Source organism: Dermochelys coriacea, chromosome 1 (genome assembly GCF_009764565.3).
Source record: "Dermochelys coriacea isolate rDerCor1 chromosome 1, rDerCor1.pri.v4, whole genome shotgun sequence".
Lineage (NCBI taxonomy): Eukaryota > Metazoa > Chordata > Testudines > Dermochelyidae > Dermochelys > Dermochelys coriacea.
This window is the reverse complement of record NC_050068.2, coordinates 10,672,919-10,683,957: the sequence shown is the minus strand read 5'-3', so window position 1 is coordinate 10,683,957 and position 11,039 is coordinate 10,672,919. Positions and strand designations below refer to the sequence as shown.

The 11,039-nt window shown below is 41.0% G+C and overlaps 1 protein-coding gene across 14 annotated transcripts in view; it reads right to left on the bottom strand.

Annotated features, from left to right (window-relative positions):
* The window catches only part of FAM168A (family with sequence similarity 168 member A), a 362,823-nt gene that overhangs the window by 285,503 nt on the left and 66,281 nt on the right, over positions 1 to 11,039 (bottom strand). The gene's annotated exons all lie outside the window — the stretch shown is intronic.

The window sequence follows — 11,039 nt, the reverse complement described above, 5'->3', positions numbered from 1 at the left end:
TCCTTCAGGATAGGTTGTAGATCCTTGATGATGCGTTGGAGAGGTTTTAGTTGGGGGCTGAAGGTGATGGCTAGTTGCGTTCTGTTATTTTCTTTGTTGGGCCTGTCCTGTAGTAGGTGACTTCTGGGTACTCTTCTGGCTCTGTCAATCTGTTTCTTCACTTCAGCAGGGGGGTATTGTAGTTGTAGGAATGCATGATAGAGATCTTGTAAGTGTTTGTCTCTGTCTGAGGGGTTGGAGCAAATGCGGTTATATCGTAGAGCTTGGCTGTAGACAATGGATCGTGTGGTATGATCTGGATGAAAGCTAGAGGCATGTAGGTAGGAATAGCGGTCAGTAGGTTTCCGATATAGGGTGGTGTTTATGTGACCATCGCTTATTAGCACCGTAGTGTCCAGGAAGTGGATCTCTTGTGTGGACTGGTCCAGGCTGAGGTTGATGGTGGGATGGAAATTGTTGAAATCATGGTGGAATTCCTCAAGGGCTTCTTTTCCATGGGTTCAGATGATGAAGATGTCATCAATGTAGCGCAAGTAGAGTAGGGGGCATTAGGGGACGAGAGCTGAGGAAGCATTGTTCTAAGTCAGCCATAAAAATGTTGGCATACTGTGGGGCCATGCGGGTACCCATCGCAGTGCCACTGATTTGAAGGTATACATTGTCACCAAATGTGAAATAGTTATGGGTGAGGACAAAGTCTCAAAGTTCAGCCACCAGGTTAGCCGTGACAGTATTGGGGATACTGTTCCTGACGGCTTGTAGTCCATCTTTGTGTGGAATGTTGGTGTAGAGCGCTTCTACATCCATAGTGGCTAGGATGGTATTTTTAGGAAGATCACCAATGGACTGTAGTTTCCTCAGGAAGTCAGTGGTGTCTCGAAGATAGCTGGGAGTGCTGGTAACGAAGGGCCTGAGGAGGAGTCTACATAGCCAGACAATCCTGCTGTCAGGGTGCCAATGCCTGAGATGATGGGGCGTCCAGGATTTCCAGGTTTATGGATCTTGGGTAGCAGATAGAATACCCCAGGTCGGGGTTCTAGGGGTGTGTCTGTGCGGATTTGTTCTTGTGCTTTTTCAGAGAGTTTCTTGAGCAAATGCTGTAGTTTCTTTTGGTAACTCTCAATGGGATCAGAGGGTAATGGCTTGTAGAAAGTGGTGGAGAGCTGCCTAGTAGCCTCTTGTTCATACTCCGACCTATTCATGATGACGAAAGCACCTCCCTTTGTCAGCCTTTTTGATTATGATGTCAGAGTTGTTTGAGGCTGTGGATGACACTGTGTTCTGCATGGCTGAGGTTATGGGGTAAGCGATGCTGCTTTTCCACAATTTCAGCTCGTGCACGTCGGCGGAAGCACTCTATGTAGAGCCTCTTGTTCATACTCCGACCTATTCATGATGACGACAGCACCTCCTTTGTCAGTCTTTTTGATTATGATGTCAGAGTTGTTTCTGAGGCTCTACATTAATTTGCAAACTGGATACAATTAACTTAGGCTTCAATAGAGACTGGGAATGGATGAGTCATTACACAAAGTAAAACTATTTCCCCATGGTATTTCTCCCCCCCCACCACACCCCCCACCGTTCCTCTGATATTCTTGTTAACTGCTGGAATTAGCCTACCTTGCTTGACACAATGAAAGGTTTTCCTCCTTTCCCCCCCCCTGCTGCTGGTGATGGCTTATCTTAAGTGATCACTCTCCTTACAGTGTGTATGATAAACCCATTGTTTCATGTTCTCTGTGTGTGTATATAAATCTCTCCTGTGTTTTTTCCACCAAATGCATCCGATGAAGTGAGCTGTAGCTCACGAAAGCTTATACTCTAATAAATTTGTTAGTCTCTAAGGTGCCACAAGTACTCCTTTTCTTCATGGGGAAATAGTTTTACTTTGTGTAATGACTCATCCATTCCCAGTCTCTATTCAAGCCTAAGTTAATTGTATCCAGTTTGCAAATTAATTCCAATTCAGCAGTCTCTCGTTGGAGTCTGTTTTTGAAGCTTTTTTGTTGAAGGATAGCCACTCTTAGGTCTGTAATCGAGTGACCAGAGAGATTGAAGTGTTCTCCAACTGGTTTTTGAATGTTATAATTCTTGACGTCTGATTTGTGTCCATTCATTCTTTTACATAGAGACTGTCCGTTGCCAACTCTGTCCACATATCTATTCAGGGGATACCATCATAGGGCCTAATAACATCAGCCACACTATCAGAGGCTCGTTCACCTGCGCATCTACCAATGTGATATATGCCATCATGTGCCAGCAATGCCCCTCTGCCATGTACATTGGCCAAACTGGACAGTCTCTACGTATGCATTCATCCGATGAAGTGAGCTGTAGCTCACAAAAGCTTATGCTCAAATAAATTTGTTAGTCTCTAAGGTGCCACAAGTACTCCTTTTCTTTTTGCGAATACAGACTAACACGGCTGCTACTCTGAAACCTGTCTTTAGGAACTAAAGGCAGCAATCTTGGAACCATTAGCAATTACATTTGAGAACTCATGGAGGACAGGTGAGGTTTTAGCCCACGAAAGCTTATGCCCAAATAAATTTGTTAGTCACTAAGGTGCCACAGTACTCCTCTTTTTTTTTTTTAAATCTTGATTTCAGTAAGGGTTTTGAGACAGTCCCATAGGACAGTTTCATAAACTTGGGAAATGTGGTGTAGATTAAATTATTATAAAGTGGGTGCACAACTGGCTGAAAGACCATACTCAAAGATTTCAGAGTAGCAGCCGTGTTAGTCTGTATCTGCAAAAAGAAAAGGAGGACTCGTGGCAACTTCGAGACTAACAAATTTATTTGAGCATAAGCTTTCGTTGTTATCAATGGTTCACTGTCAAACTGGCAGGATATACCTAATGGATCCTGCAGGAGTGAGTCTGGGTTCGATACTATTCAAGAGTTTCATAAGTGACGTGGATAACGGAGTGGAGAATAGGCTTATAAAATTTGTGGATGATACCAAGTTGGGAGGGATTGCAAGCACTTTGGAGGACAGGATTAGAATTCAAAACAACATTGACAAATTAGGTATCAGAGGGGTAGCTGTGTTAATCTGTAACCACAAAAACAATGAGGAGTCCAGTGGCACCTTAAAGACTAACGGATTTATTCGGGCATAAGCTTTCATGGGTAAAAAACCCACTTCTTCAGATGCATGGAGTGAAAATTACAAATACGGCAAAAATATATATTGGGACATGAAGAAAAGGGAGTTGTAACTTGATAAATCCGGGAATTGGTCTGCAATCAACAAGATGAAATTCAATAGAGACAAGAGCAAGGTACTACACTTACGAAGGAAAAAATCAAATGTGCAACTATAAAATGGGTAATACATGGCTAGGTGGTAGTGCTGCTGAAAAGCATCTGGGAATTACAGTGGATCACAAATTAAATACGAGACAACAATGTAAGGCAGATGTAAAAAAAAAGGCTAATATAATTCTGGGGTGTATTAACAGGAACATGGTATGTAAGACATGGGAGGTAATGGTCCCACTCTACTCAGCACTGGTGAGGCCTCCGCTGGAGTGCTGTATTCAATTCTGGGTGCCACACTTCAAGAAATGTGGACAAATTGGAGAGCGTCCAGAGGAGAGCAGCAAAAATTATAAAAGATTTAGTAAACCTGACCTATGAGAAGAGGTTGAAAAAACAAGGCATGGTTAGTCTTGAGAAAAGAAGATCGAGGGGGACTCAAACCTGCTAAGGGTTGTTGTAAAGAGGATGGCGATCGATTGTTCTCTGTGTCCACTTAAGGTAGGACAAGAAGTAATGGGCTTAGTCTGCAGCAAGGAAGATTTAGCTAGCTATTAGGAAAAACTTTCTAATTAAGCTCTGGAATAGGCTTCCAAGGGAGGCTGTGGAATACCAATCATTGGAGGTTTTTAAGAACAGGTTGGACAAACACTTGACAGGGATGGTCTAGGTTTACTTGGTCCTGCCTTAGTGCAGGGGACTGGACTTGATGACCACTCAATGTCCATTCCAGCCCTATATTACTATGATTCTACAAATTATATTAAAATTTCAGCATTCACTTTAAAAAAAAAAAAACAAAAAAACAACAAAAAAAACTTTAAAGCCCTCTTTGTTGCAGAGATAAGCTTGAAAATATCACCCAAATACATCCTACAGGTTAAAAAACCCCAAAGCTAAAATAAGAATCCAATTAATTTTTTTAGAATCTCATTTTTGGGCAGCCTGACTTATTTTTGAACTCCTTGGGTTAGAAAGGCTATACTTCTGGACAGAGTGGCATTCTTTTCCTGCCTACTGAAGTCAATCAGTAAGTATAATATTTTAAGTGACATCCCTTTAACAAAAGATAGGAAGGAATATTCTAACAAAGTTCCATGAAAACAACTGTTGGCTATAAACAAACACTTCTGAGTCTTCTATGCATAGTACGACTTTCCTGAGTTCATCCCTTAGACCCATATCTTTACCACATTTAAGTCCCTCTTGAAGACCCACTTCTGCCCTGCTGTCTACAGAGAATCTAGATGACATGTATAAAGCAAAGAGAAAAAAAGTATGTTTCCTATTGCTTGCGCCCTCTGTCAATACATCTATGTTTCCTTAGACTGTTTTCAGAGTAGCAGCCGTGTTAGTCTGTATTCGCAAAAAGAAAAGGAGTACTTGTGGCACCTTAGAGACTAACAAATTTATTTGAGCATAAGCTTTCGTGAAGTGAGAGACCATTCCTTCTTGCCTGGCTTGAAAGCAACTAGCAACACAAGGACACTATCTTAAACTAATAATTGAGAATACTACTAAATGAATACTACTATTACTACTACTAAAACAGGCAAAGGGTTAATTTTTAAACACCTTTAGAAATGCAAGTATTTCAGAAATGACAAATTATAATGGTATCTAATGGAATAGGTTTGGTAGAAGTTTTTCTTATTATAAAAATTTTGCCTTTGTATCATTAAATTTGCCTTCAGCTATTACTAATTTTCTCCTTCGGTACAAAGGCCATTATTTGAAACAGGGGGGAAAGCCATTAAAAGTTGTTTACATACTGAAAATGAGCAAGAAGATAATAAGAGCATGCAACTGCAAGGACAAAACCTCCATGTACTTAAAGCAAAAGCGGACAGTGAAGCAGCATGTGCAATTGGGGGCATTTATATAGGTGCACATTCGTGCAGCATAAGCCATGTATTTTAATTGCATCAGACACGTCTAAAAACAAGTGCTTCTTTTTGCATGCTGGCTCCTAACTGTACTCTTAAAACACACACTGAAAAATCTAATTTAAGCAAGATTTTGCAGATTTACTACTGATTCTTCTTGTCAACCTCACTGAGAAGCGCAACCTATCAACCTGCTCTGGGGGACTTGATTATAGAGAAAAGTCTCCTGCAAGTCCTCTTGCCCACTTTGTTATCTCATTATTTCCACTGAGAAATTTGTGCTCCACCAACATTTAGAATTGGGCACCCAAAAACTGCCATTTGGTTGCCTGCTCATGGATTTAATATCAGTTTGTTCACACATGTAGCTGTCAAAAATTTAAATTATGACTTGCCAAGAAAACTGAATGACAATCATAATTTGCCTTTTACAAAATAACAAAGGTTTATTCCTTTGACCCTAAGCTTTCATTGGACTGGGCTGAATGACATGTTAATCATAACAATTTGAAGTGGTTCTGAATTTTCACTTTTCATGACAGCAAGACAGGACAACTTGATGAATGGCATCAAGCAAGAACTCTGAGCAGCAGGGATAATGGTGAAAAATGCTAAGCCCCAGTCTTGCTTTACGACTTCATTAAGGAATGTCAGAACTATCAGCCACCCAATCTATTTCTATTTCCAAGTAGATAGATAAATACAATAGAAAATAAGCATCAATTCTTCTGAATAATGAGAATTTTTCTGGTGGCAGTGAGGAGGTGCAAGGCTAAACTTGCAGCAAGAAGAGTGAAGGAAGCAGGTTGTGTGAAAATAGTATGTACCAACCTATAGAGAATATATGTATAGAAATAAATCTTACAACACATTTACTTTATTACTTTAACTATAGTAGATCGTGACCAATGAAAGGAGCCCAAAACCTTTCAAAATAATATTTATGGAAGAGGAAATCAGCTTGGCAGTGAATCATTTAAAAAAAATCTTCAGATTTAGTGAAAGTCTTCTTTTAAACGACAGAAGTTGAACATCACAGAATCTTAGAAATTTAGGTCTGGAAGGGACACCTTGCACTCACGCAGGTCCAGCCCCCTGCACTGAGGCAGGACTAAGTAAACCTAGATTATCCCTGGAAGGTATTTGTCCAATCTGTTATGAAAAATCTCCAATGATGGGAATTCCACAATCTCCCTTGGAAGCCTATTCCAGAACTTAATTCCAGAACTTAATTAAAAAGAAAAAGAGTACTTGTGGCACCTTAGAGACTAACAAATTTATTAGAGCATAAGCTTTCGTGAGCTACAGCTCACTTCATCGGATGCGAAAGCTTATGCTCTAATAAATTTGTTAGTCTCTAAGGTGCCACAAGTACTCCTTTTCTTTTTGCGAATACAGACTAACACGGCTGCTACTCTGAAACAGAACTTAATTAGAAAGCTTTTCCGATTGTCTAACCCAAGTCTCTCCTGCTGCAGATTAAATCCATTACTTCTTGTTCTACTTTCAGGGGACATGGAGAACAATTAAACACTAACATGCTCAGTTTTGTTAATCTTTCCTCACAGATGAGGTTTTCTAAACCTTTTATCATTTTTGTACCATCTCACTCATTTTAGGACTCCCTAAAACTATATGTAGCTTAGCGATCCATTGATGCAAAGTACGTGTGGATTTCCTTAAGCATGTTTGTGTACCTTTAAAAAGCATTTCTGTATTGGGTTACCACTAATAGGTTAACCTACACCCCAGCTACTGAACAGTATTACATACTAATAAAAAGGAAATAATCTCAGGAGCTGAAATACCACGGTGTGGGGACAACTATGGGCAAATGCTGTCTTTTTACTGGCAAGCATTAAAACATGCGAACGCAAATTCAATCCAACTAAGAAGCAACATTTTTCTTTTATAAGCAGATGTGATCATTTATATCAGAGCTGAGTGTTGCAAGGAATGGAGGGAAATCTTAAATCATATACATATAGGCAACATCCAAACCAGTTCCAACTCTATTCTTTTTTTGAATCAACAAGTTTCATTTATGGAGGTTTGTATGGAAAACTAGACTTCAATTTAATTTAATTTTAATTATTTGTTCTTAAACTTTTGTCCAGCACCCAGATAGATAGTACTGAGTGCTACAGAAACTAAGCTCTATCAGCTTCTGTTCACAAATCAAATCGCTTAGGAACTCCAAGCATAACATTCAGGAAAAGTACTAAGGCCCATCTGTACTTCCTGGCCTGCAAAAACCCTGGAAGAAGGGGGCAGTTGAGGGACTATGGTAATTTAATTGTGGGGCTTGTTAGATTTCTGTTACATAGATGTTACTGCTGAGACAGCGCTCACTGGGTAAATGCCAGAGTCTGTTTATGATCGATTGTAATGTTCAGAATGTGTCCAGGGCACTGAAAACTTAGGACAGACCCTCTTACATAGTTACTACAAATCTAAAATAACTAACAGATTTACACGAGTTTGCAGCTCCTGTGAATTAGGAGAAAAATTCTCCATTAAAGTATATGTAAATTTCACCAAACTGATTTACATCACTGTCCAGAGAAAAGAAAACTTGAAAAAAAATATTTGTAACTCATCTTAGGTCTGGGGCCCTGACTCAGTCGGCCCAAACATTATATTTCATACTAAACTCTTTCTAATTATACAGTGAGGCATAAAAAAAAAAAGTCAGAGATACAGGCCCTTTAACAAGCTTAGGCAAAAATCAAAAGCCTACAAAGGACTAAATCAAAAGCTGTCTCACTCCAACTCAATTCTTTCTGCAGTCAACCAAGACTAATTAATGCTTTTAACATCAGTTTACCCCTTGTGGCACTATAAATCAGAACATACAGACTTTATTGGTTAACAATACAATTTGTGAGAGTAGTAGCTTATTAACCAAAGTCACAAATTCAGAAGTATTTAATAAAAAACAGGTATATTAAGCAGCATTGAATGTGACCTACAGAATTATCTACAGGCTATACACAGAGAACATGCATTTATCAATACAAACAAGGCTAACACACCAGGAAGAGGTGGTAAATTACACATCAGCTATAAAGGCCACTACTTCCAACCAGGCTTTTGTATGAGCAGCTATGTAGGATGTGCACCGTGGGAAGGCACCATCAAAAGGTCTGTGCAGCCTTTTGCTCTACAATAGTTCTAGCCACTTAAACTGCAAGTATTGTGAACACTATTGTACTTTTCTAGAAAAATAGGAACTTAGTATTCAAGTGGATCTCCCACTATGTTATATTCCCACTATGCTTAGTATTTTCACAGTATGTTGCATTAGCTTTGAAGAGAGATTTGTGCAGTTCTGATTAGGCTATTGTTTTTTCCTCAGAAAATTTACACTTCCTTTAAAAAAAATATGACTGAAAGCCCACACACAATGGTATTCAGTTCCTAATGCTATAGTTATGTGGGATTCTCGGAGTCTGTATGCCTAGTGGACATTAAATCTGGTCTCAGAATGAGTGGAGCACTAATCACAAGACTGGCCCCTGAGCTGCCATGTGCCTAAGAGCAAGCAACTGAACTCACCAACCCTTTAGAGACAAGCAAAGGAAGCAATGGGAACCTCTGCCCACCAATAAGCCATAAGGGTGGGGAAAGAGGAGGAACATTATTGTATCCCACACCCAGAAACCAGGATAGAAAAGAAATACTGCACTGAACAGAGAGCCAAAAAACAATCTTGGTGCACACACACAATAATTCACAGTAATATCTGCATCATCCGTCAATAAGCTATTTAGTCGTGTGGGATCACAAGCAGGTGATGAAGTTCTTAGTACTAAGAACTTCTTGTGCCCAAAATCTTCCCTACAGTTTATATCTGTAACCTTATTAAAGCAATATTCTTTTTGCCAGTTTCTGACATTTGATGCTTTTCATTCTTGTCATGGGAAGCCTATTCTTAGTAACACTAGCTGTTTCACATTTTTTTTCTTCTAACAACTATTGTATGGCAGTGGTACTTAGCCATAAAGAAATGGAAAGCCACTATGTTAACAAATTGAGTTGCAGTGTGCTATAAAATAATTGTTGTGGGATGTCCAGAGCGATGTTTGCATCCTGATATTTGATTACGTTGTATTCCTGTAACACAGCATCATCATGTATTATGGACCAGCAGAGGGCACCTTAGGTTGAATCAGGTCAGCTAAGGAAGATATGTAAGTGGTGAAGGCTAGCTTAGGAATCCACAATCACAGTTTATGTGCTATATAATTATCCTGTAAATCTCACAGTCACGAGATATTAAGGCAAGAGCTTAATATCCTTTAAAGGATTAGAAGCAAAGAAGAATAGCATTTGCAAGGAAAATAACTAGCATAAAATATTGGGTCAATCTTCACGCATCAGGGTACAAGCTCATCTTCAGCTAAGGTAAGGAAGAAATTTCCCTCATGTGGTATCTTATTGCATATCTAGGTGTATCATGGGAATTTTCTTCTACTAAAACATCCAGCATTGGTCACAGACAAAGGACCAATGGTCTTTTCAGGAATAAAGTTCCTATGAAGCAAGAAGTGGCAGACTAGTTATAGGTTCCAAAAGCTTTCAAAACCTCTAAGGTTTTTTGATGCTTGGGGCAAATTGGACAAAATTCAAGAGCTAAATCCTCAAAGGCCTAGAACTGTGCTAAGCAGATTTACTTTCAAGGATACCTTTCCCTTCCATGACCTCCGGAATGTCTGAGAAGATGAAGCAGACAGAGTCTAAGAGGAAATGAAGAGCAGTCATATTCCCCTAGCTTGATTAACATGGCCTCCGCTTTCTTGCCAAAGATGCTCCTTCTGTCATTTAATAAGTCATCAAGCTATTGCTGCAACTCTGGTTGAAGTAAATGCAAGAAAGCAAGCTTGAGGGTTCTGTTCCTAGGACAGCAACAGGTGCCAGAACTACGGGTGCTGCCACACCCCCTGGCTTAAAGTGCTTTTCATTACATACAGAGTCTACAGTTTGATTCAATGGCTCTCAGCACACCCACTACACAAATTGTTGTTGTGATAGAGATTTATCAATTTTCTGGCCTTTACAAGTCAAACTGATAATTCCCCACACAGGACTGGTTAGTTTTGATGCACATGGCGAACTCTCACTTTCTCATTCACCGCTGATACTACTAGGGAGCATGGTTGTGGGTCAGAGAACAGGTACTCGAAGCCCTTGGAGGGAACGAAGTACTTGTGCTGTACCCCACTGGTGGTGGGCAGGATTGAGGCAGGGGTCTGCCACAGAGTCTTAATATTGCTCTGAATAGTTTTTATTAGCGGCAGAGCTACCCTGGATGGTCCCTCTGGTGCAAGGATGTCGACCATGAGTCTTTGGGCTCGACCACCTCCTCCTCCTGTAACACCACATTATGGGCAATCCTTCATAGAAGGTCCTGGTGGGCCCTGTGGTCAATTGGGAGAGGGTCCAAGGTTGAAGCTCCTGCCACCGCCTCGCCCAGGGACGAAGATGAGGAGGCCAGAGGTGGTACGGGATCCTCCTGACCCACCGGCTCTCTGCCCTCCTCCTGTTCAGCATCTGGGGCCTCTGTGGCGACCCCAGCTGAGGAGGCAGTAGCCTGGCCTTGTAATGGGTCGTGCCTCAGAGTTGCCTCGGCAGTGATCTGGGCTGGCTGCGGTGCTTGCGCCAAGGTCGCCTCGGATCCACGAGGCATAGGTCGGTCCTTGGCTGCCTGGGGTGGTCGGTGCTCCAAGGCCACTGAATGGGAGCCCCTGGAAAGGGAGCCTTGGGCCTGATGGTAAGCCCAGAGGGTCCAAAAAGGCCATTGCACTGGAGGCTGCCACTGGGGTTGCCATGCCATTGGCGCCTCCCTCCGTTGCTTGTCGGATCTATGGCTGCTACGACGGGA